This window comes from Toxorhynchites rutilus, chromosome 3, assembly GCF_029784135.1.
Source record: "Toxorhynchites rutilus septentrionalis strain SRP chromosome 3, ASM2978413v1, whole genome shotgun sequence".
Lineage (NCBI taxonomy): Eukaryota > Metazoa > Arthropoda > Insecta > Diptera > Culicidae > Toxorhynchites > Toxorhynchites rutilus.
Window position 1 is genome coordinate 45,391,151 of NC_073746.1, and position 24,951 is coordinate 45,416,101.

Consider the following 24,951-nt stretch of genomic DNA (forward strand, 5'->3'; position numbering starts at 1 on the left):
AACGTTTCCCTCCAATCGAACATTACTTTGAAACAATATTTGGGGATCTTTTCCTCTAGAACATCTAGAAAATACGGTTTTATTTGGGTAAAACTTGAATTATTTCGTATTTATTGCTTCATGTCCATAAAAACGCTGATAGAAGATTGTCGCAAAACTGCTCAACAATGTGATTAATTGAGGTGCATAGGGATACGGTTTCTGGTTATAGATCAATGCATCTAACCTCAATCCTCTGTTCTTTTTTCTTTTAACGCGAATTTAGACATTTCTTTGCAATCTTTGTCGCCATCTTTTTCGCACTTATGAAGAATGTATAATAAAACGGCACCTGACATAACCTCGGTTTGACGCTTTTGTATGGTTTATTTCAGCTTGTGAATCTGCTATTCTTGAAATCAGAGTTTGGAGTAAGAGGAAAAAAAAACTTGTAGCACTGTGGCTGTTCATTTATTCAATTCGCGTTGACGGTATCGAGTTTCGTTTTCTGTCATTGTGAAGCGAAAATCTCATTGTCTTTTCAGGTGGAATATGCAGTTTTAAATTAAAAACTATAAATGAAAATTCACTTTCCCGTATCGAATATGTATTCTACGGTTTTTCGAAATTCGCGCAATTCTGGAATAATTTTTTATATAGTCCCACAATATTACTCCAATACTAAAATGAGTACATTCAATACTAAAACGATACTACTCAAGTATTACTTTTGTATTGAAATCATCGAACTTCGGTATTGAAAAGCTATTTTTCTCTAATTTGGTGGTCTTATTCTTTGGTTTTTTACTTCTTATATCAGGCTTGTAATCCTTAAGTAATTCCTCCTGCTCGAGAAAGTATCCTTAAGTAATTCCTCCTGCTCGAGAAAGTATTTTTTGGAAAAAATATACATAGTTTGCAGACTTGCAAAATAAACACGAACCATGCGTCAAATGGAAGAGTTTAGATCATACGTAATATTTATACTATTTATAGCTAAAAATCCATGAGAAATTAATATTCCATTAATGTAAATGGGAGCAGTATTACTTGGGTATTATATTGTATTAATTGAAGTCAATTGGGCACATTGACTCTACAATCTCTTGAACTTTAGAATGATTTGGATCATCACATAACAGCCAGCATAACAAACGGGCTGTATGAACCATTTTAGACAATAGTTCTTGCTATTGAACATAGGACCAGTCGTGGTTGAAATGGTGGATCAATCGGTCTGTACTTCAGAATGCTTTGGAGGACCTAGAACATCTGATATTTATATAAATTTAAATACAGTGTAGCACGTTGCTGCTTGCGTATGCTGTTAAATAAGAGAAAAGTTTACCCATAGGGGTTTTCCTGTATGCCGTATATTTCCTGTATGAAAATGCCAAATTTGGCATGCAAAGGTTTTAGGGGACACAAAACGTTTCTATGGTAAATGGATACTCCTTCCGTTTCTCTGAGGGGGATGGGGGCTGCCATACAAATGAAGCGTATGCGTATTTAAGCGTATAATAAGCGTATTTCCGCATAATTCAAGAACTAATCAAGCAAACGGAACTAAATTTGTCATGTGAAGGTTTTATGGGAAGAAACATTTCTAAGGTGGTTCGACACTCCTGCCCCCTCTCTAAGGGTGGGGGCTCCCATACAAATGAAACACAAGTTTCTGCATAACTCGAGAACTAATCAAGCAAACGAAACCAAATTTGACATGTGGAGGTTTTAGGATTCAATAAATGTTTCTATGGTGGTTCGACACTCCTCCCCCTCTCTTAGGGTAGGCTGTCATACAAACGATAAACAAATTTCTGTTTAACTCGAAAACTAATCAAGTAAATGGAGTCAAATTTGGCATGTGAAGATTTTAGGGGACACGAAACGTTTCTGTGGTGAATAGACACTCCTCCCCCCTCTCTAAGGGGAGAAGAAGGGAGGGTTCTATCATATTTTCTGTATCAAACATTTATTCCATGTAACGGAGAAACATGAGATTTGCAAGTGGTTGAAAAATCTTGAACGAGAATTGTGTCTGAAAATAATCTGATATTATAATGATGAGTTTTGGTAGAAGTACTAGGAATTTCATAGTAGAAGGTAAACGGAACGGGGTCGATTAGAAGATCAGTCAATGAACAGTTCTGCGATTGGACTCATGAACATGCGCTTAGTAAGAAAACGTGAATGTTTGAAACAAAAAACCAATTTTGGGCGGGACGAAGTTTGCCGGGTCAGCTAGTTTTTCATAAAATTGATAAAACTGAAGTATAAAAACACTGGATAAAACTGAATAACATTTAAAAAATACTGGAAGATTTTAGGATCTAACTGTTTACTTGGATCGAGGAAAAAACTGGAAGAATCCTGTTTAAATTGGAACATTGGCAATGTTGGTTGTGATTGCGAAGTGGCATGAGAATGGTCTCGCCAGCTCGCCGACACTATGCTCTTCTCTCCCAATCCCTTTTCCTTTCTGCCGCCGGACTGAAAAAAGTGATAGCCGCATTATTAGGTAAAATCAGCAGTTCTATTATCGAATGATCACGATTGTCGCTATCGACCGATGATTCCAATTGTCGGGTTTTGGAGAGGGGATATTATTTTCGCTAGGTATTTCCGAGAAGGAATCGACTCTTCCTTTGAGCGTTAATAATTGATTTCCGACCAAACGAAGTATGATAATCACTTTATTCGAAAAATGAAGTGTCTAAGAGATAAACGCTTGTTGCTTATTGATTGTGAGCCAACGGTAGTCCTACGTGCACCTTACAGTTATGTCACATATATAACCAACTCCAATTTTTTTCAAAGAAAACATGAAAAAGTTTTCGATTTCAGCAATACTAAGGGATTTCTCTAGAGATAGGCAATAGGCCAAAATCGAAGATGAACCAAAACACTTGTAAGAAAAGCAATTGTCAAAAATTAAATGAATTGAGTGACATGAGTACCAACATAATGCCACAAAAAAAATCTAGAATCCAATATACGTAACCCGCGTAAATTCGAAAGTAGCGATATTTTTTGAACAGACCTCGTATGTACCCTAAAGGCGAAATAAACACATACGTATCCTTTTTTTTCGAAAAGAAATAACTTAATGAGGTTTGAGCCTAGTCAGAGCTATCTTTTCAGCTGATTTTATTTCATAGAATCGTTGAACTATATCAATTCCAAATCCATCACATACCTCGTGAGTACTTCTTTCAACAACTGAGTTGAAGACGTCCGAAATATCATCTTCGACAGCATCAACTCAGTAGATTGACATCAGGCCGTTGGATTGAGTGTTGCCCCTTCGAATGAAGAATGGATATTATGAATTTATAACGATCCCCGTTTCGTTCGACGAACCCATCGAATGGGTCTTGGGGGCAATAAAATAGAGAAAAATATTCGCTATTATGAAGCTTTCGCCTGCCCATCAGTCCTCCCTTCGAAACATTAACCTCTGCGAAACAGATAAAAAAAGCTCTCTGGCTGAGATGCTGCGAATTGGGAGTGAAACGGCACCAGGAGGCTAGAATAGTGCGCTTCAATTCAACCAATTATCGGCCGCAGGCACCCGAGCTAGGTATGGAAGTCATAAACCTGTAGCGAAGCTAAAACAGAGAAAAGGCATTAGCACTTCAATCATACAATTAACCCTGCTAGGTAGGATCACACTGTTGTGCGCGTGTTTTTATTTTTTTTTTCTCTCCATTTTGCATGCCAAAGTTGATCGATCAAATTTGTTGCTAGCGGTGTTTTGGCTCCTGCACGGAAAGCTCAATCTCCAATGGTAGTTGAGTAGTTTGAGCTTCAGATCATTAGCCCATCCCACCCTCATTTACTTGTCGAAGCCGATGGGGGTTTTTGGTAAATACAACCACCATAAATCGGCGGAAATGTAACCATTCATAGCTAATGAAAAGTTTCAGTAATTACCTCGCGGAAGGTGAAAGTGTGGAATCATAACGCATTGTATGCTGTCGTGATGTTGAGTTTTTGGATGCTAAAAATTTGAACAGTGGAAGTTCAGTGCTCTATGGGTTCGTCTCATAGAGCCATTGAAGTCATTTTAATCGATTCTTCACCATTCGACAATCAACGCACACAAAAACGCCATTATTCTCGATAAATTAACCTGTTTATGTTAGATTTAGGTTACTGTGTGAAAAACCAATTTCACACATTTAAGTACTTCAGCTGAAGCAAACAGGTTGAGCCGTAGTTTCGATGGCGTATTCACCCGCAGATCGCTAAATAAACGATCAAACACAGGCCAGAAGAGAAAGCGAAAGATAAAATGATGCTGGTACTGATGGCGGAGCTTACCACGTCGCACTTTTAGTGGTTGAGAAGGACGTCAGACTGACGTTGTTTTTATTTTCACAAAACAGACAATTTCAACAATAGTGCGGTTGTTGGATATGGGGAAGATTGTGGAACACATGTGAGCGAAAGAAGAAGATTTCTCCCAGGAGAAAACAATAAATTGACTAAGTAGAATATGCCGGGTGATTTCCTTCTCCGGCTCCCCACGGAGCAACGACCGAGACTGGGTTAATCAAACTCCCACCTTCCCCTTTGTTCACACCAACACGTTCTTGATCAATCAAACAGGTTTCGAACCAATTTCGGCCTCAAGTTCTGGTTCTAGGAAAGTCGAGGTCGTCCAACTGGTGAGAAGGTCGCGCTGAAGAACACTTTCGTTTTTTTTCTCCACTACACCCACTTGATGTAGCAGGAGGAGGAAGCGGGAGATGGAGATTATTATTCTTTTTCGGAATTGTTCTTCTGTTTTATTTTTGTCTGGTTAAAAAACTAGCACACATGGTTGGTAAGATTCGAAATTATCGTTAATCGGAGGTCTGCATCAAATTCATGTTTTGACATTCCAGTGAAATATGACCTCAAATCGTGATTTCAACACCCTTGAATCGAATGAAAAGGGATGGAATATTCTCGGTTATAAGGTATGAAAATTATCTGCAATGATCACCATGTGATGTTTCACATTTCAATCTACTATCAACTGGACAGGAATGAGATATAATTTCGCTGAAGATAGGCAATGATTAATATTTTTTTTTATTCATTTCATCCGACCTACTATCCCGTAAGATGAGAATTGATTTCAGCAATCAACCACTCTATCGAGGTTACCAGCGGGCTTAGTCATGATGGTCCACCATCCATTTCACGGAGGTATCTCGGAAGCGAGCGTGTCGGACAGCGACAGCAAGTTGTCAACACTGTCACCGTTGTCGTCTCCGTCGTCGTTTCGCTTCTCTCACATTTCAAAACGTTATGAGGTCATTCTTTTCTCTGCTGGATTCATGTTCATTTCTTCTCCGTCGCCGTCTGCTTTCTCTTGGTGGAAACGATTTTATGCCTGTCTGTTGGTCGCGATCGGCTCGGTAATCGAGTGCCCTCGGCCCGGCCCGGAATTTGCCTACATTCAGTGGGTTGCGCTTTGATGTTACTCGCCGCAATGTGTGCGAATCGATTCAGCCGATTACCTGTGACACCGTTCGTGTTGCATTCATAGCGGAACAATCATCAGGAAGCTTGCAGGCAGGGTCGAATGGGGAAAGCGAAAGTGCCCTTTGATGATAGGTTTCATATAGGTATACATGGATGAATGTGGGAAAACATGTAGTGCATCGCGTTAAATTGCATTTATTCAAAAACGCATGTAAATGTTTGCTCCGTTGTTATTGATAATAGTTAGCCATTTCCAAGTAGAGGTTTGAAATGTGGAGAATTTCAAATCTTCTTCTATGCCTAACTCCATTTAATTGGGAGAGTCCTGCTGAGATCGAAATACTAGTACTGGTCGGAGTCGATTCGATCATCTGAAATTCGATTATCCGGAGTATTTTAGTTTTATTTTTTTTATCAGATATTTTGAATAGTTTTTTTTAAATACTTTATAGAAGAGGGGGCTGGAATAGGGGTTGTTCCATACAATTAGTTTCGAATATCCACAATAGATTTATATACGTTGAAAATTCCAAATTTAAATTAATACATTGATTTAATATTAAATAAAGTCCGATTGAGATGAAATTTTGCGTAGGGTACCCATTTTGTGCCCTTTCGAAAATTCGAAGGTCACTTTGTTTCCCATACATTCATTGGCACTGTAATGTGCATGTTAAATACTAAGTGTTAAATTAAAGTAAATTAAAAATATAATAAATGTAACGCCTGTGGGTCATAAACAACCCTACTATATTCACGGAAGTGTTACACACGTTACACATAATGTATTTGATACCAATATCCATACATTGAAACTGTTTACAAAACACTATTGTTCACAACAGCTATGAAAAGAACAGAATCCAATAATTCATCTTCTTCCATCTACTGGAATTCATCCGTGTACGTCGTTTCAAATCTGAAATATAGTCCACGAAGGTCGGTTCGTAGTTCCAAAACTGATGAAGCAATCGCACCCTCGGCAGTCCAACACGAATTTTCATCATCGTAGAAATATGTGTTAGAATGCAAAACAATGTTGACTATGATGTCATCGTCGATCAGGGCCTCATACTCCACATCCTCATCGTGTACGGCATTGTCCTTGGCAGTCAATTTCTTCAGAATCAAAATTATGTATTCTTTTACAACCGAAATATTATAAATATTATAAAAAAAAAATAAAAAAAAAGACGGGTGGGTAATGTCGGGAACATAACCGGAGTGACGTAGGACTATACAAAGGGGACAGCTTTTGTTAAATATATATTTTAAATATATTGTTTTATTTCTTCTCCTACGTGAATACCTACCTATCTACCTGAAAAATGGATTAGTTTACTATTTACTCTTTATGAACATGTTGGTGGTTCTGAAAAGAACCTTTGGCGTTGTGTTTTTGCGTTTTTTTATGAAGGCTTACCACCTAGCCCCGTACATGGAATACATCTTTACATTGTCTTTGATCCCCATGTACGTCCATCACGACCATTTGTTTTAGAAAGCATTGAACTGTATTTCCTAAACTCTTTTTTGGAAGTTTTAATGGCCCTGAAAAGCACCTTGTTTTATGGAATGGTTCCAATTTAGAAAACTTAGTACTCGTGGTTTTGAAAAAAACCATTTTCGAACGCCCTCGATGCCGCCTTGTTCTGGATTTGCCACCAAAGCAGATTGTATAAAGAACAAACTTTTTTCTTCTGCTACCTGATGCCGTTTTGCGATTGCGTTGGCACTCGCCACTCGCTGCAACTGCCTGTTGTTGTCTTGATGTGTTGTGTTCTGAATGTGGATTTTTTTTATCGTCGCGAGCAGCTTTACCAGCCAACTCGATCATTTCGGCGGCCGAAACTATATAACGCCGGCTAGGTGAACTGGTGCACTGGTACTAACGCGCTCGGCCTAGCTACCCTTGCTGAGCAACTGGCGGATACACCTACGAGGAACTGCACACCTGCACGGTTCGAGTGGGACTTTGCCTTTCCCTTAACTTGTCCTCCTTTGTTACGTCCACGATGCCGATGCCGTACAACTACACGGGTTTACAATTTGAATAAAAATAAGATATTTTTTTGGGGTCCGCGTGTTTTATACTCTAGCGGTACACACTCACAGGATAGAGACAAATCGGCAGACTCAGCCAGAGGGGCGAGTCCAACGAGACGAACGAATGAGCACTAAAAGGCAGCGATGGCAAAAAAATACATTAGAGGCGAATGAACTGCAAAGTTTAAAGCCTCTTAATAACAAAGAAGAAGAAGAAGAAAAAATACATTCATTACGATTTGTTCGCTCGTTGGATTCACATGCAGGCTAAAAAGGGGTCATTTTCAGGATCACAAAATTATCTTCAATCTAAAGAGTTTATTGTTTTGTTATCTCTCGATATCCCCATCTTGTTCGGTTAAACCTTCCTGTTTAGCTATTGCGTTTGCCACTCGCCACAGCTTTCACAGTTGGAAAATTTCTTCCCATCCAGTTTTGAGACATGTTGTAAAGTAAATTACATTTAATGCGACGTGCCAGAGAAACACTCAGTGTCGCATTGGAGGCGATTTTAACCTGTAAGTGAACATTTGCGATGACAGTGGTACAGTGTCGACTTTCAATGTGGGGTCATAATACAAAAATGTCCAACTAAATAAGTCACATTACATGTCCGTCCAATTAGCTAAATGTCGAACTAATTGTAAATTAATGTACTTTCAATCTGGAAACAATTTAAGAATTGGTGAAAATTGAATAATCAGGAAAGTCCGCAACTATCAATAAGCTCAGAACAACTGCCAAATTCACATACTCATCAGATCCTGGCAAACAAATTATGAAAACATCATGTTTTATTATTATTTTGGATAATGTTTTGAAAGCATTGAACTGTATTTCCTAAACTCTTTTTTTGAAGGTTTAATGACCCTGAAAAGCGCCTTGTTTTATGGAATGGTTCCAATTTAGAAAACTTAGTACTCGTGATTTTGAAAAAATCATTTCGAACGCCCTCGATGCCGCCTTGTTCTGGATTTGCCACCAAAGCAGTTTGTATAAAGAACAAACTTTTTTCTTCTGCTACCTCATGCCGTTTTGCGATTGCGTTTGCCACTCGCCACTCGCTGCAACTGCCTGTTGTTATCTCGATGTCCACCGAACCGAATGTGTCCTGTTCCGAATGCGGGTTTTCTTATCGTCGCGAGCAGCTTTGCCAGCTAACTCGATCACTTCGGCGGCCGAAACTATATAACGCCGGCTAGGTGGACTGGTGCACTGGTACTAACGCGCTCGGTCTAGCTACCCTTGTGGGGAACTCCACACCAACACGGTTCGAGCGAGATTTTGCCTTTCCCTTCACTTTTCCTCCTTTGCCATGTCCACACATGGCTGCTAGGGTTGGTTTGTTGATGTGTTGTGATGCGAACTGATGTGGTGTACGGTTTGAATGAGAATGATCGTTACGGCAGCGGAGCGGGGATTTTTAAGCTGACTGGCTGGCTCGAGAATTACGAATGTGTGAGACTGCGACCAATGTTTCGTTCATATTTTTTCTTTTTCCTTTCCAATCGTGCTTCATTCTATTTCGCTGCTGCTCTGGTTGCCCGTTTTGGTCGGTACGATTTGAGGAGCACAAAATGGACCAATCATAAATGGGCACATAGTGCATTTGGACAATGCTTGATATTTCACAATTATTCAATTATTTATCTCAAGAAAAATGAAATGTTATTCGTTATGATAGATGCGTAGATATATTTCCTATCAATTGATGCAAAAACCTTTGCGATCTATTGAGAAATGCTCGAGTTATAAGCGTTCCAAATCTTGCATGTTTTCCTACTTGTTCAGTGCCTAGATTTCCATTTCACCCCCTATATCTTCCGGTTAGACGTAGTCCTAAGTCAAAAGAAAATCTCTGGGTAAACGTAAAATAAGTATGATTTGCAATGATTTTCTTGTGTATACTGCAGCAGTGTCGAAAATATTCACGTTCACGGCATTCAAATACGGCGAATTTCAGCCTGCCTTGTATTGATAACCTACTGCTCAAGCGAGAGTCGATAAATATGGAACAACACTGTCAATGAACACCAGTGCAATGAACATCATCATTAGCTTGCCATGAAGTTCATTTTCCATTTGCATATTCATTTTCGCCATGATATTCGTAACGTCGAAATTGAATATCATTGCGTGTTAGTGAAAATCAAAGCATAAAATTCAACGTCAACTGATTGAGAGTGAAATCGATTAATGGCAAAGGATAGCCATTTATTATACAAAATTCTTGTTTTTAGAGACTTCGGCTATGGAATGTATGATATAACTCTAGCTATATTTTATGAATCGATTGGCCAGAAATGGCATACACCCCAATTATATGGGCAATGGGTGACAATAACAGACGAGCGAAAAACGAACATAATCTTGTTTTGATTTCCGGTTCAATGATACTGGCTATAAATGACCAGCAATCATATAAAACCCCTACGATATGGGTATTGGATGGAATTATATAGCGGAAGTCGAATATCGTATTCCGATGTCATTTTGGAAAAAGAGATAGTGGCTTCCGGTTCACTTATATTGATATTATATTTTGGTCTATGAGGTATAACATGGTGATGTTTTTTTTTCGATTTTTCAAAATATTAACCCCTCACCTTTTTTATGATTCGATTATCCGGAGTAAAAAAAAATCAACACTCAACATCAACATCAAAACTGTATAATCGAGTCCGGCCTATATTTGCAAAATTACAAATAATTTTCAAAAAACTACAAAAACTTCGTTCGCGGAACTTTTTTTAAATTAATACAAAAATTTAAATGAATTTGTTTTCATCAAAGCAACGAATTAAAACTTGTACAGAATTTATTTATGTTTTCAAATCTACCTTTCGGTTTGCACCCATTGCACAATGGTCCAGAGGATGCATTGAAGTGGAAATTAGCATTTAGGGCACGACAGTCATTCTCTAGACAAAAACTGTCTTCGACAAAGTTGTTACATATAATAGAGCGCTCATTTTCATGTTATCAATAATAGGGTGACCAAAATTGTCGATGAAATAAAAAATATAACTTTCTTATCTCTATAGATAGAGGTAAACATAGTTGAACAATGTTGTAGTCCCAAATATTTGAGACATCTTTGTAGAACAAGGTTTTCTTCTATCTCTTGAAATAACCGACATAGCGCCTTTTTTTCTAAATTGCATTAGAGTCTCCATAAAAAAACTGTTTTTTGCTCTAGCTTTTATATTTCAAATTCTACATACAAACTGTCTTCGAAAGACTTTTAGAACATACTAATACAAACATTTTCCGATGCAGAACTTTTCAATATCTCAACTTTTCTCAAAGTTATTGATGTTTCTTCCCAAAAAACACGTTCTCTCCAATTGCTTGCCATTCTTTCTGGGGCAAACACAAACAAAGTTTATTGACAGAATTTGAAAGAGCATAGTTCACTCTACATGATGTGTTATTCTGAAAACTATGTTATTTTTCGTGTTTGAGTAAAATATAATTGAAATCATGAGTTTTTGGGTAAAAAAACATCAATAACATTGAGTAGGGTCAAGATATTGACAAGTTCAGCATCGTAAAATGTTGGTCTTGATAAGGTCTAAAAGTCGTACGAAGACAGTTTTGATGTAGAATTTCAAATATAAAAGTTAGAGTAAAAAAACCCGCTTTTTCATGGTCACCCTAATGCAACTTAGGAAAAAAAAGCGCTAAATCGATTATATTAAAAGATAGAAAAAAGCTTTGTTCTACAAAGTTGTTTAAAATAATTGGGGCAACAACATTGTCGAACTATGTTGATTTCTATAAAGATAAGAATACGAATTTTTTATTTCATTGACAATTTTGGTCACCCTATTTTTGATAACATACAAATGAGCGCTGTATCATATGTAACAACTTTGTCGAAAACAGTTGTTGTCTAAAGACTAAATATCTCCCACGAAGTTGTTTCTTAACTAAGTTGCATTAGGTTAACAATGAAAAATTTCACTCTAACTTTTATATTCAAAATTCTACATCAGAATTGTCTTTGTACAACTTTTAGAGCTGATCAATACCAACATTTAGCGACGCAGACTTCGTCAATATCTTGATCCTGCTCAAAGTTATTGATGGGTTTTTACTCAAAAACACATGATTTCAATTTTAATTTACTCAAATACAAATAATAACATATCTTTGAAAATCACATATTATATAGAGTGAAACTTGTTCTTTCAAATTCCGTCAACAAACATTTTTTATGTTTGCCCCAGAAAGAATGGCAAGCAATTGAGAAGAGTTGTTTTGTTGTTGAAGAAACATCAATAACTTTGAGTGAAGTTGAGATATTGACACGTTCTGCGTCGGAAAATGTTTGTATTTGTATATTCTGAAAGTCTATCGAAGACAGTTTGTATGTATATTTTTCAATATAAAAGTAAGAGCAAAAAACAAAAAAAGGTGTAGCGCCCTTTTTTCCAAGTTACGTTAAGGTCATCATGAAAAAAACTGTTTTTTGCTCTAACTTTTATATTGAAAAATATACATACAAACTGTCTTCGGTTATTTCAAGAGATATAAAAAACTTTGTTCTACAAAGATGTGTCAAATAACTGGGACTAAAACATTGTCCAACTATGTTTACCTCTATTTATAGAGATAAGAAAGTTATATTTTTTATTTAATCGACAATTTTGGTCACCCTATTTTTGATAACATGAAAATGAGTGCTCTATCATATGTGACAACTTTGTCGAAGACAGTTTTTGTCTAGAGAATAACTGTCGAGCTCTAAATGCTAATTTCCACTTAAATGCATCTCCCGGACCATTGCGCATAGTTTATTGTATTGTTCATCATCAAAGAAGTGCTAAATTTTCATTCGAACAAGAATATATATCTGTATGTAAAGGTCCTACATGAACGTTGTTTGATCCAAATGAAGACTGGTTGATAAGGTTAATTGAATTCGTTATTTATTTGGTTAGCAAAAAATTTTCTCAGTCCATAAACTCTTTAGACAAACTGAAATTAATTCTTACAGATATTTATGTCCAATACATACTCACATCAAGATAAAAATATGTACATGAAATATTCCAAAAGCTGGAGGTATAAGCTTTAAAACGATGTATATTCATTATCCAGACAGAATGTTTCGAAAGCTTGTTTTCGACTTTCAAAAGTAGAGAAAAACATCTGCATGGTAGTGTACGAATTCGAGTTTATCTGTCACTGTAAGTAGGGTAACACGGGGTGATTTGGACCAACCCATTATCTCAAAAAGTACGGCTCAACTTGGATTTTGTATAATGTCATCTTCTTCTATTAATGAACTGTATGTAACTAAAACTTTGGTAAAATTCGGACAACGAACAACAAACAAAAAACTTTGGTAAAATTCGACAGGTGGAAGGAAATGGTAACATGAACACAGAAAGCACTTTGATTGTCAAAAAATGTGAATTTTCCGATCGTGGTTTCCCACTGATTAAACAAACTTTTCGTGTATTGTGCAAAGAAGTTCTGTCCGCCTACAGAAGAGGAACAATTTGATGCTGCGAAACTGTTAATTTGATAAAAATAAATGAAATTAATAGCATTTTAATTTTTGCTTGTTGTGTGGGGTGACATGGACACGTTTCTGTGGGGTGAATTGGTCCTACAGTCCTACAGAGGATGGGCAGACAACGTTGGAAGAAGGAGGAGCTTGAAAGAGCAACGCAGGCCATCGAGAACGGATTTTCTTTGACCAAGCATCGAAAGTGTTTGAAAATGCTCGAACAACAGTGAAAAAATCCATGCAAAATTCGAGATGGTTTGAATCCAATTTTTCTGGTCTGGAATCTGGCCAAGACACCTGGTATCGATCCCAGAACACTGTTACTGATTGTAACATTATTCGAAAATACTGTACATGAACATAAGTACACACACTCGACCAGATCACCCCACAGATGGTCCAAATCACCCCGCTTCAAATTTTAATGCCTAAAAATCATCTCTTTTTTTTGTGATATATTCGGAATTGATATAATGATTAAACATTATTGATTGTGAGAAAACAAGTGTAGCTTAGTATACAATGTGACATTTTTTGACGTAGGACTACGTCTAACCGGAAGATATAGGGGGTGAAATGGAAATCTAGGCACTGAACAAGTAGGAAAAAATGCAAGATTTGGAACGCTTATAACTCGAGCATTTCTCAATAGATCGCAATGGTTTTTGCATCAATTGATAGGAAATATATCTACGCATCTATCATAACGAATAACATTTCATTTTTCTTGAGATAAATAATTGAATAATTGTGAATTATCAAGCATTGTCAAAATGCACTATATGCCCATTTTTGATTGGTCCATTTTGTGCTCCTCAAATCGTACCGACCAAAACGGGCAACCAGAGCAGCAGCGAAATAGAATGAAGCACGATTGGAAAGGGAAAAGAAAAAAATGAACGAAACATTGGTCGCAGTCTCACACATGCGTAATTCTCGAGCCAGCCAGTCAGCTTAAAAATCCTCGCTCCGCTGCCGCAACGATCATTCTCATTCAAACCGTACACCACATCGGTTCGCATCACAACACATCAACAAACCAACCCAAGCAGCCATGTCTGGTCATGGTAAAGGAGGAAAAGTGAAGGGAAAGGCAAAATCCCGCGCGAACCGTGTTGATCTGGAGTTCCCCGCAAGGGTAGCTAGGCCGAGCGCGTTAGTACCAGTGTACCAGTCCTGGTAAAGCTGCTCGCGACGATAAGAAAACCTGCATTCAGAACAGAACACATTCGGTTCGGTGGACATCAAGACAACAACAGGCAGTTGCAGCGAGTGGCAAACGCAATCGCAAAACGGCAGCTGGTAGCAGAAGAAAATAGTTTGTTCTTTGGTGGCAAATCCAGAATAAGGCGGCATCGAGGGCGTTCGAAATGGTTTTTTTCAAAACCACGAGTACTAAGTTTTCTAAAGTTCCATTAAACACGGCGCTTATCAGGGCCATTAAACCTTTCAAAAAAGAGTTTACGAAATACAGTTCAATGCTTTCTAAAATAATATCCAAAATAATAATAAAACACAAATTGATTTTTTCATAATTTGTTTGCCAGTATATGATGAGTGTGTGAATTTGGCAGTTGTTCTGAGCTTATTTATGGTTGGGGACTTTCCCGATTATTCAATATTCATTAATTTTTAAATTGCTTCTAGATTGAAAGTACAGTAATTTACATTTAGCTCGACATTCAGCTAATTGGACGGACCTGTAATGCGCTTTTCAGGGCCATTAAACCTTTCAAAGAAGAGTTATTGAAAGTTTTTCACAATACCAATGCATTCTAAAGAGACATAATATGACATATAATATAAACTGATTTATTTTGTTTATGCTTGATTTTGAGCTTATTGGTGGTTAGGGTCTTTTAAATTGATCATTCAGTTTCCACAAACCCATGCATGGTTTCCGAATTAAAAATGGCTTCAAATTACAACACATTGTATGCAGGATGGCATTAACGAATTTTCTCGGTAGCAAGAACTGCTTTCTTTGGTTGATAACTGATGTTGAAAAATGAATGACGTTACATCTGCATTGTATAGAAAAATAACTAAGGAGCAACATGATGAGCTATGTATTTCCTTATTCTTCTTTTTTTGTTTTTAAGAGGCTTTGAACTTTGCAGTTCATTCGCCTCTATGTATTTCCTGCTGCTCTGTTCTTATTTTAAAGGGCTTTAATCCGAAGGTCATTCGTCCATGTATTTACGGTTGGTTTTTCAGAACGCTTATAGCTCGTTTATTTCTCGACAGATCGTAGAGTTCGTCTCCAAATCCTCAGTTTTTTTTCATTTTTATTTACTTTGTTTGCGGAACCTACAAATCTTACAATTCATTCGTCTCCGAAACACGGTAACAGTTTAAGGTATGGTAATGTGCTCAATAGTGAAATATATGATAGTGAATGAGCTGATGACCACCTATGCATCCCCTATCACAGCCATCATTTTGATTGTAAGATATGTGCATACGTCGAAAGATGCCCGGCGTTGAAGATTTAATAAGTACAAAGCCTTCGGAAAAAAAATCAAGAATTAACTATAAGACAGCGAGAAAAAATTGAGAAAGTTTGTAAAAAAAAACGCAAAAACACAACAACAAAGGTTCTTTTCAGAACCCCCAACATGTTCATGAAGAGTAAACAGTAAACTAATCCATTTTTCAGGTAGATAGGTAGGTATTCACGTAGCAGAAGAAAATAAAACAATATATTTAAAATATATATTTAACAAAAGCTGTCCCCTTTGTATAGTCCTACGTCACTCCGGTTATGTCCCCGACATTACCCACCCGTCTTTTATTTAGACCGTATTGGTTTGGAAATATTAGGCGATTTGCTTAGGTGGTCCAAATTCCCCCCTTTACCCCTACCAAGATTCAATAAAATCGCGTCGCGTCAAAAATTGCTGTTTCCCCTTTTTTTTGCATGTTCTTTGTTTCTTTAGAAAACAGGATGGGGCTGACACACTTGTTGTTTTAAATTAGTTGTGCTACAAAGAGTGCGATCAAGCACATCCGAGTGATCATAGCTTGGTTTGCTTACCATCACGAAGTAGGGGTAGTGGGCGCAAAGTGGTCACCTGCTTGTTTGGTAGTACAGGTCGGACTCGATTATCCTGGATTCGATTATCCGGAATTTTAGACTCGATTATCCGGAGTATTTTATTTTTGATTTTCGGAAATTTTGAATAATTTGTATAATAATTCTATATTGAATAGCTAATATGGGTATCAAAAGAAAGGGATTGACTAGTAGAATGCAGTTATTTATGAAAAATGCAACTCCAAGATGGCGGACACTACAAAATGGCGGATTACATATTCTCTCAGAACCCCATCAATATGGGTATCAAATGAAAAGGCTTCACTAGTAGAACACAGTTATTTATGAAAAATTCCCAAAAATGTATCAAAAGAAAGTTCTCGACTAGTAGAACATAGCAGATAATGAAAAATCCAATTTCAAGATGGCGGAAAAATTGTTTCCGAATTAAATTCTTCGTAAATGCAGAAATTCGTAAATTTAACTATTCAATACTCCAAATTGGATGAATTGGATGAATGAAAGTGGAAGGAAGATTCCGGTGTCAGTAGCCAAAGAAGAATTGCCGAGTGAATTTGGGGAAGTTAAGTCACCCCCTTCACTTCTCCGAACATTTGTATTTCTAAAGAAGATATATATTAAGAACACAAGATTAAGATTTAGACCCGCTAAGACATCATGAACTAGTATATATAAGTGGGTTTGTCGATACAAGTCGATGCAACAGAATTGGCCACAGATAATTTTTATTAATCATTATCACAAGTTTTATTCTGTACAAAATTTATCTCAACGGGTACTAAGTTCTGCTTGTGTAATAGGAAAGGAAGGGAGAATTGCCAGTGGAAGTAGGAGATGCGACCTTAATAATAACATTAGCGCTTCTTAGGAAGACATATATGGGGAACATAAAATTAGGGTCGCGAGTAGCGCGAACTGGCATGCGTGAGTGTACTCCTTGAGCCTCTAAATCGGCAACCAGTTTTATTCTTTCATTGCAAAATTCATTACATGACCAAACAACGTGCTCGACGTCACGATATCCTTGACCACAATTGCATAAATTGTTAGTAGCAAAACCTATGCGGAAGAGATGCGCATTTAGCGCGGAATGATTGGACATCAATCTGGACATAGTTCTAGTATAATTTCTGTCAAGATCTAACCCTTTAAACCAGGCCTTCGTTGAAACTTTGGGGATAATAGAGTATAGCCATCTCCCAAGCTCATCTCTGTTCCATTGGTGAGTGACTGCTGTCGGGAAATGGAGAAGAATTCCCGATACGCTATTTGTCTTTCTAAAACTGTGCCCTGCATACTACCCATCTTTGCGAGTGTATCCGCTTTCTCATTACCAGGAATAGAGCAATGGGAAGAAATCCAAATGAAAGTGATTCGAATACTTTTATCAACAAGAGGATTCAATGCATTTCTAATTTCGAGAAGAAAATATGATGCTTTCGTCTGTTGTTTCAAGGATTGAATGACTTGTATACTGCTAAGACTATTCGAGAAAATAAAATAGTGATCAGGACTCAATGGACTTAATTGCATGATATATTGCAGCCAGTTCGGCAACATACACTGAACAAGGGTCTTCAAGTTTATGAAAGCTAGTGTAATGTTCATTAAAGATACCAAAACCAGTGGATCCTTTGATTCTTGAACCATCAGTGAAAAACATTCTTGAAGAATTGATATGGTTATATTTTGAAGCGAAAATATTAGGGATTAACGATGATCGAAGATGATCTGAAATGTCTCGAGTTTCGTCCTTCATAGAAAGATCGAAATCAACGGAAGATCTGCAAAAGTTCGGAAAGCTAACATTATTGAAGATGTCTGCTGAAGGTTTTATTTCTTGAGAAATGTAATGAGAGTACAGATCCATGGATCTCGAACATTGGTTCAATTCGAGAAGCTTCTTATAATTCTCAATTACTAATGGGTTCATGATTTCGCTTCGGATTAAAAAGCGATAGGACAGTTCCCAAAATCGAACCTGCAATGGTAAAACACCTGCCAAGACTTCAAGGCTCATGTTGTGTGTTGATTGCATGCACCCTAAGACTAAACGCAAGCAACGATGCTGTATCCTCTCCAGTTTAATGATGTGGGTTTCAGCAGCAGAACGGAAACAAAACGAACCATATTCCATGACTGACAGTATTGTAGTTTTGTACAACCGTATTAGGTCTTCTGGATGAGCACCCCACCATGTTCCAGTAACTGTCCGGAGAAAATTTGTTCTCTGTTGACATTTTTTATTCAGATACGCAATATGTGTTCCCCATGTACATTTAGCATCAAACCAAACTCCAAGATATTTGAAGCTTGTGGATTGAACGATGGTTTTGTTGAACAATTGAAGCAGAAGTTCGGGAGGTTGGTGCTTCCTAGAAAATACAACCATTTCTGTTTTCTCAGCTGAGAATTCAATACCTAGCTTCACAGCCCATTTAGATAAATTATTTAAGGAAATTTGCAGCGGTCTTTGCAAATCAATAGTTCTAGTAACTGATATGGATACAACACTATCATCTGTCAGTTGCCTCAAAGTACATTCATCTGCAAGATGATCATCTATATCATTAATATAGAAATTATACAGAAGAGAAATTAAGCAAAAACCTTGAGGGAGACTTATGTAGCTAGTCCTAGAAACGTTTAAAATTGTTTAAAATTGGTGAAAATCCATGGTTGGGAAGTTTATCGGATACAATTCTTATAGATACTGAGTCAAACGCCCCTTTAATGTCTAAGAAAACAGAAGCCATCTGTTTTTTATGACCAAAGGTCATCTGTACAAAATTGTTCCAGAAAATTTCACTGATTTTTCACCTCTAGACATACGGATTTTTTTTCGAAAATAGATAATAAAAATCACACTAACTAACACTAATTGTGATGCCATGATTGAATGAAGGTTATTCAAAGTATGAATAACCAGAATTGTTTTCTTAGATAGAACTTTTATTTGAACTCTTGTGTTCAATGTTGTTGCCAACAATAACAAATAGACTCAGATTTCACTTTCACAAAAACAATGATAATGTGAAAAAGTACATAAAATGAATATGAATATATTCAAATCACCTTCAGAAAGGATTTCCAAAATGTCGAAATATCATTTGGCTTTGGCCCTTGCTTCGGTACACAATGCTCCAGTGCACTGTTTGTTCGTGAACTTTTTAGCCAAAGACAATTTAGCCATTGTAATTATTATGTATTCGTCGAAAATGATTCTTTGTGATCTTTCCATTTTCTAGAAACTCACAATGAAGAATTATTAACACCATAAAAACGGGAACGCTAGATGAAATTGAGCTCCATTCCAAAAAAAACAAGTTTTGTAAAGTTTTATAAAAAAAACTCCTTTAGGCTCCCACACTTAACCCACACTTTTGGGTATAAAACGATTATTCAAATATTTTTAATCTCATATATTCCGCAGCCCAAGATATCCAATCAGACCCAAAAATTCAACAATCAGTAATGTACAGCTACATTAACTGTCCAGTAACTGTATTCAAATATTCACGTTCCGCTCGAAAGCTACAACATGCACTTGAACACATTTAATGATTACTTTCAAGTGACTGTTGCACTTTATTTCACTCCTTTCACCCCACTACATTCTGAAAAAATCTACCAAGAAAAAAACATTGCGTCCGATCACCACCCCAAGAGAGCATAAAGCATCATATCACGAAATTATCACCACAGCGATTTAATATACCCCTAGGGAACAAAACATTCATTCAAGTCCATTCTCATAGCTGATTTGTTGTTCCACTATCATCTCCTGCAAAAACTGTCTCTTTGCCACTGCACTCCACACAGCATCCACCTTCCGTTCGTGTTATAAAGCGAAACAAATATATATTATGAATAACAAAGATCATCCAATCATCCCGACAAAAAGGAGGAAGAAAGTCAACGTCGGTTTTTTTTTCTTTTTTCTCTCAGATGACACGATATTCGAACTTGTTTCTGGATGATTTTATGTTCCCTTTACTTTAAGCTCACTTATGTCCAAGCTTCATCATCACACATCCCAGTCACTATAATATGCTCAGCCGCAGCACCGACCAATTGGATGGTTGGAGCTGCCAATGGATCGAAAGCGCCGACCAAAGGCCACCGTCTCCGCTGTGTCCCCCTTCTCCAAATCCGATCGCGGTCGGGCCGAACGCAGCTTTTTAATTTAGTTCACAGTTATTTCCACTTGAAAGTTATTTTGCATCTTTTCTTTCGCCACCACACTGATTTGGGTCTGGTGATTTTTTTTCTTCCAACCAATCTTGAACTTGTATTTTTCTTGGGTCGAATAATTACACAATTTTTTCGCCCACTGGCCGATCTTCAACTTGTTCCTTGACCCTTATCGCAATCACTTACGTCGAACAGAACGGAAATTATTATGAAATAAAGTAAACTCACTTTGACCATGAGACTTCTGCCGAGGAATCACTTTATCAATCACCGAACTGATTACGGCTATCGTCGTTTAGGATATACGGTCCTGTCGAGTCCTCGAAATCACTAGCTGCTCACAAACTTGTTTGCTGCTTCACCGTGTTGTAACTATTCAGTCACCAAGTGCAGAAACTACGGACACAAGCCGCTGCGATGCAAACGCTAAAGTCAAGTTCAAGAACTCCAACTATACCCTGCACTGTCGAGGAAGCTCGGTAGGACCGAACTGGAACAGACCAGGGCTCGGACTGCTATGCGCAACTTCTTCGGAGAGAAAGACCCAAGAGACCTTGACACTGAAGACGTTAGACGTATACTGACTGGATATTGGAAGTCGTGATCGCTGGCGACCTGACCGTGGTCCGAGGGTACTGTTTATGTGCTAGTGTGCTAGGCACTGCAGATAATCACCGGAGCGGCGGTGTCGAACCTCGGCCAGATCGCGAGAGAGCCAGGCTGGTGAGGTGAGCGAGCGAGCTGTTTTGTGGAACCAGACCAAAAGGAGGACGGCCAACATGAGCAGGAGAGCCAAGAGTCAAAAGAACCCAGGTGGTGGAGGAAGGAGGCTTGATGCGAGGTGCCGATGGGAAAAAATGTATATTGTTAGAGAGCAAAGAACAGCCCGAAGAAAGAAAGGCAGCGAAAAAGAAGCGAAAAACAACAGTTTCAAAGTGTGGAATCAAGACATCGACGGAGGTGGCGGTGGTGGTGATGTTGCGATGCTTTTATGTTGCTACATTATAGTATGGTGTTTGTGTACAGATGTGTGGTCTCTGTGGAGAGAAACCGTGAACGAGAAGATGTTGCTGAAATTGTTTTGTGGAGAATGCGGGTCTTGAACCGTTGTATGCTGTGATTGTGCGTGACTTTATGGTCTTTGTTTTGCTAGTTTGACACAATATGTCATTTCGTTCGATTCTAACAATTTCAACTATGTTAAACGTACAATCGGTTTTAGGATAATAATGGATATTATTCTATTTCGTGGATCTATATCGAAAGACTCAAATTTAAGTGACGAACCTGTTTTAAACATAAGTTAATTTTTCGCATTAATGAATTGATTTTATAAACGCGCCAATAATTAGTTGAACTATGTCTCATTTATATGTTATACAAGGCTGGTTTAAAAGTTGTTGAAACAAACATATAATTTTTGTTTTCATTTTTTTTTAATTTTTTTTATTCTACCCTCCACTGACCCTCACACCAATAGGCTCATAGGGAGCCCACTGGTAGTGGACACTTACTAACAGATAAAGAAAAAAAAAGAGTAATTTAGGAAAACGCGGAGTGTGAACTACTAACTAATAAACTAAACGGAGTGAAATCCCAGTGGAACTTAGTTCCTTTGAAGGGATTCACTTAAGATAGGAAACAAAAAATTAAAACAAAACGCTGATAACATTTATGACTTACAACATATCCTTATATCCCTTCCTTTTCCTGAAAAAAAATGTCACCCTTCTAAGCTCGAGCAAACCGCGAGTAATCGGTTCTCTAATTCATTAACATTAGAATTAATGAAAAATATTTATGTATACTTGTAACAATACAGATAGGAGTTTGGCTCCTTTAAACTTATGTAACTGAGCCTGTAAAAATAAACGATTTAATAAAAAAAACTTTTATGACTTTGGAGACTATTTTGAATTAATATAAAAATTTATAACAATAAAAAAAATAACAATTAAAAAAAATCAGAATGGTACAGTCTAAATTCTAAATTGGTTGGCACATTTAAAGAATGTATTCATTTACGTTCCTGATTATATGATGTTTCAGCTTACTTTTCAAAATATTGTTATTGGTTATTGATTTCAAATCATTGGGAAGTAAATTGAATTTTAATGGACCGTAGCTTATAATGCGCGTGAAACCCAAGTTTGTGTATGCTCTACTTCTTGTTAACTCATTTCTCGCATTCGGAAGGTTCACTCGAGTTGAAAAATTTATGTTATGATGGAAATTACGATTATGCAATGTATTATGTACAAACATAATTGTTTGAGTATCACACAATCCTAAAATAGGAATAATTCTGTGGTATAAACTAGTGTAGAAATTGTCGGATATCGGAACGGTAGATTAAAGATTACTTTCACACATCTGTTCTGAAGTGTTTGGATTTTTTTTAGTTTTGATTTGGCAGCGATTAATTATTGGAGAATGGAATGAATACATGCGAAATAAAAACGCAGCAGCGCTTCTTTAGGCACAAAACAACGTATTCTTTTCATGAGACCACATAGAGTTGAAACTTTTCTCGATAAATGTTTATAGGAGTGTCCCATGAAAGACATAAATCTAAGTGTAGCCCTAAATAATACAAAGATGTGACCTTCTCAATTGACAAGTTCCTGATAGACGGATCGAGATGTTGACAGATTTTCTCGGGTGGCAAATAAAAAACCATATATTTTGTTTTTGTAAGGTTCAGTGTGAAATAATTACCACTAAAATATTCCATGAGAGCCGCTAGATCTGATTCCATATCTGCTACAATGGATTCAACATTAGGACGAGGGTTAAAATAAAGCTGAATCATCTGCAAAAAGTCTCGGTATACCATGAAGTTTTAAATTTTCTAAATCTTTTTTTTTATCTTCTCTTATTTTTCGTCGGCCTATTTCCGCCACTTTAGTGCCAATCACCGACATCAGGGAGGTGACTCCACCTGTTCCTACCTATCAGACTCAACAACTCATGAGCCGGGCCAACTTCTTTTACTTCCCTTCCGAAGGAAGACGTAACCAGAGATTTTTCACCTCAGAAAATCCCAAAGACGCCAGCTGGGATTGAACCCAGGCCGATCGGATTGTGAGGCTGTTACGCTAACCACACAACCACTGGCGCCGTCTCTAAATCTTTGATGAAAATCAAAAAGAGTAAAGGGCCTATGTTACTTCCTTGAGGAACTCCCATGCCAATTGGACGTAAGTCACTGCGAACACCATTAAACATAACGAATTGTTTTCGAGCAGATAGGTAGCTTTTCATCAAATCATTATTTCATTTCAATTTTGCTGAAAAAACTTGAAATAATGAAATAAATTTAATGTTTTTTCAGCAAAATTTCATGATCTAAAGTATCAAAAGCTTTTTTAAGATCGATAAATAAGCCACTTACGATCTTTTGACGTAGGACTACGTCTAACCGGAAGATATAGGGGGTGAAATGGAAATCTAGGCACTGAACAAGTAGGAAAAAATGCAAGATTTGGAACGCTTATAACTCGAGCATTTCTCAATAGATCGCAAAGGTTTTTGCATCAATTGATAGGAAATATATCTACGCATCTATCATAACGAATAACATTTCATTTTTCTTGAGATAAATAATTGAATAATTGTGAAATATCAAGCATTGTCCATATACACTATGTGCCCATTTTTGATTGGTCCATTTTGTGCTCCTCAAATCGTACCGACCAAAACGGGCAACCAGAGCAGCAGCGAAATAGAATGAAGCACGATTGGAAAGGAAAAAGAAAAAAATTAACGAAACATTGGTCGCAGTCTCACACATGCGTAATTCTCGAGCCAGCCAGTCAGCTTAAAAATCCCCTCTCCGCTGCCGTAACGATCATTCTCATCCGAACCGTACACCACATCGTTTCGCATCACCTCACATCAACAAACCAACACAAGCAGTCATGGTTGGATATGGCAAAGGAGGAAAAGTGAAGGGAAAGGCAAAATCCCGCTCGAACCGTGGTGGTCTGCAATTTCCCGTAGGTGTATCCGCCAATTGCACCGGAAAAGGTAGCTAGGTCGAGCGCGTTAGTACCTGTGTACCAGTCCACCTAGCCGGCGTTATATAGTTTCGGCCGCCGGAGTGATCGAGTTGGCTGGCAAAGCTGCTCGCGACGATAAGAAAACCTGCATTCGGAACATACCACATTCGGTTCGGCGGATATCAAGACAACAGGCAGTTGCAGCGAATGGCGAGTGGCAAACGCAATCGCAAAACGGCATCAGGTAGCAGAAGAAAAAAGTTTGTTCTTTATACAAACTGCTTTGGTGGCAAATCTAGAACAAGGCGGCATCGAGGGCGTTCGAAATGGTTTTTTTCAAAACCACGAGTACTAAGTTTTCTTAATTGGAACCATTCCATAAAACAAGGCGCTTTTCAGGGCCATTAAACCTTCCATAAAAGAGTTTAGGAAATAAAGTTCAATGCTTTCTAAAACATTATCCAAAATAATAATAAAACACAAATTGATGTTTTCATAATTTGTTTGCCAGGATTTGATGAGTATGTGAATTTGGCAGTTGTTCTGAGCTTATTGATAGTTGGGGACTTTCCTGATTATTCAATTTTCACCAATTCTTAAATTGTTTCCAGATTGATAGTACAGTAATCTACAATTAGTTCGACATTTAGCTAATTGGACGGACATGTAATGTGACT

The 24,951-nt window shown here is 37.5% G+C and overlaps 1 protein-coding gene across 3 annotated transcripts in view; it reads right to left on the reverse strand.

The window, feature by feature from the left end:
- Positions 1-20,860, reverse strand: part of LOC129777870 (serine proteinase stubble) — a 146,552-nt gene extending 125,692 nt beyond the window's left edge. For all 3 annotated transcript variants that reach the window (XM_055784437.1, XM_055784436.1, XM_055784435.1), the window contains exon 1: positions 20,502-20,860. The gene's annotated coding sequence lies outside the window, so the exon portion shown is untranslated. The remainder of the gene's footprint in view (positions 1-20,501) is intronic.
- Between the last annotated feature and the right edge of the window lie 4,091 nt (positions 20,861-24,951).